Source organism: Peromyscus eremicus, chromosome X (assembly GCF_949786415.1).
Source record: "Peromyscus eremicus chromosome X, PerEre_H2_v1, whole genome shotgun sequence".
In the NCBI taxonomy this organism is placed as follows: Eukaryota; Metazoa; Chordata; class Mammalia; order Rodentia; family Cricetidae; genus Peromyscus; species Peromyscus eremicus.
In genome coordinates this window covers 126507576-126510551 of record NC_081439.1, presented here as the reverse complement: position 1 = coordinate 126510551, position 2976 = coordinate 126507576, and positions in this window count along the sequence as shown.

Below are 2976 nucleotides of genomic sequence, written 5' to 3'. Positions count from 1 at the left end.
GATCCTATGAGATTCTCAGTCTAGTGAGGGAAGCTTGAAGTGAATAAGTAAACACATATACAAGGTGAGTTTGGAAATTTATAGATTTCATTAAATGATAAAAGAAATCTTGAGGAATTCTAAAGTTTTATTCTAAGTGTCTACTTCACATCACCTTTACAATAACCATATATATTTGATGATATAATTATTAAAGTTTATAGATTAAGCAACTGAGGCCCATGTAAATAGAAACTATCTATGGATTTAAAAAATTTTCTGAATATGTGTGCTTCTATTTCTTCCAATGTAAAATGTTGCTAGAGTTTTCCTGCCTGGCCCACAGTCAGGACAAATCTCTCTCACCTGCCAGTCCCACAGTCGCTCAGACCCAACCAAGTAAACACAGAGACTTATATTGCTTACAAACGGTATGGCCGTGGCAGGCTTCTTGCTAACTGTTCTTATATCTTAAAGTAATCCATTTCTATAAATCTATACCTTGCCACGTGGCTCATGGCTTACCAGCATCTTCACATGCTGTTTGTCATCATGGTGGCTGGCAGTGTCTCTCTGACTCAGCCTTCCACTTCCCAGCTTTATTCTCCTTCTTGTCCCGCCTACACTTCCTGCATAGCCAATGGCCAATAGGTGTTTTATTTATTGACTAATTAGCAACACATTTGCCATACAGAACATCCCACAGCAGTAAAATGAGGAAAGTAATAATAAAATTGCCAGCATATGGCTGGTTTTACAATAATGGAAACTCATGTGTAAAGGACTCAGGATGCTTCTTAGGACAGAGTAAATGTTGATTTTTATACCCATTTTTACCACGATAAAACTATAGTTTGGAAAGGTTAAGTATGAACCCTAGTATACAGGGTTTTTTCTCTTTTATAGATTTGTTGTAGATATGCATTCTGATCCCACTTATCTCCATGTCTCTTCAAGTCTGCCCTCTGCCCTTGCAAACTCCCTGCAAATCAAAACCAAATTTAAAAGAAAAACCAAAACCAAACAAACAAACAAAAAAAAAAAAGCAATAACAAAAGAAAAGAGAAAGAAGAAGAATCTTGTCGTGGAAGCTGTACTGTGGCCTATTGAATCACACAGGTCACCTTTTAGTCCATTCATTTATACTTGCAATTGTTCATTGCTATGAGTCATTGGTCTGGCTCAAGGCCTCTGGTTTCTGCTACATCACCTATAATGGGCTTTCTCAGGGGCTCCTCTTAGATATCCTGTTGTTGTTCTGTGCCACGGAGATCCTGCTGTTATGGATTGCAGGTTCCTTTGTCCCCTTCACATGCTCAAACAGTTCATAGATTCAGTGGATGCTGGAGGACAATTCATAGCCCTGATTCTGAGCCTATGTCAGCTTTCCCTCTTCATGGCTACTCAGGCATACTCTCCAGCACTGCCTCTGCTAGCTCACCCAATGCAGCCTGCAGCAAGGAGCAGGGCCAGTTCTCCTGCCCTAGGGCCTTCAGATCCGGGCCCCACTTACTCCCATCTCTAGGGCCAGCTCTACTGATTTGCCCAGGCAAGGTACAAGGCCCTCTCTCCTGATTGCTGCAGGGGGAATACAAGGGAAGGGGGAGGGTCAACTCTCCTGCTCTCACTCCCTCAGAGTTGGCTCACTTGCACCTCTGACAGCAGGGTCAGCTCTAGTGTGCTGCCCAGGCAGGGTGCAGGGCCCACTCTCCTGAGTGCTGCAGCTAGTGTGGGGCAGGGCTAGTTCTCTCAGCTTTCTCACCTTCCAAAGGTAGCAAGAGGCAGAAGAGGGAGGGCATCTTTCCCTCACCCATGCCACCACATGGCAGATAAGGGAGTAGGGTGGGGTCAGCTCTCCTGCTCTTACACCCTCAGGGTTGACTCGCCTATGTCCCCAACTACAGGGTCAGTTATATTGTGCTACCCAGATGAGGTCATGCCCTATGATGAGGAGTGAGGTCATCTTTCCCCAGTGTGGGGGTGAGCTCTCCCATGAGAGGTAGGGCCAGCTTGCCTGCTGCAGTTAACCAAAAAGGGTCAGGGCCAGCCATCCCAGGGCCAGTGAAGGGCAGGATCAGCTCAGCTCCACATGGTTCCAACGACCCTCATGCTAACATGGGCCATGTATATCACTACAGATACCAGTTGCAGCAGGGCCATGGATCTAGACATACCCCTCAGCAGCATCTCAGGCCCAGAGGCCACCACAGACCTGGTAGCAGCTCAGGCCACCCAAATCAGCTTGGCCCTGGAAGCAGCACAGACAAACATGGTCCCAGGCATCCACAGAGCCTTCCCTGACAACTGGAGCCAAAGAAACCACCCCAGACCCTGGCTGCCACAGGGCCATGGATCCAGACATGGTCCTAGGCAGCAGCCAATGTGGAGATGTCTCCATGGCTCCATATGGCAGTATCAGCCACTCAGGTCAGCAGGGCCCAGGTCACAGCACGGTCCTTGGACACTGACATGGTTTGAGGTGGCCAACCAGACTCCAGTCATCTGCATGGTCCTTGGTGGCAACAGGAGTCTGGACATCAATTCAGACCCTGGCTGCTGCACGGTCATGGACCCAGACATGGTCCTCTGCATCAGCCCTGGCCCAGACAACATCATGGCTATTGTAGACAGCACAGGCTACTCAGATCAGGATGTCCCTGGTGGTAGCACAGTCCTCAAACACCCTCATGGCCACAGGTTGTGCCTCAGACCCCAGAGCAACTATGTGGCCTTTTGTGGCAATGTGGGCCATGGACACCAATATGGACTGTGGTGACCATTGAGTCAGATAAGGTCCTTGGCAGCAGCCCAGAACAGGTTGTCACCATGGCTATGTAAGCCACCTATATTGGCATGGCCCCCACAACAGTGTTGCCCTTAGACACAAATGCTACCCCAGTTGGCAGCCAAGACCACAGGCCCCTTCATTGCCCCCAGTGGGTACAGGAGCCACAGATATCAACATAGGCTCCCTAGGCTGCTCCAGAGCCCTGGACC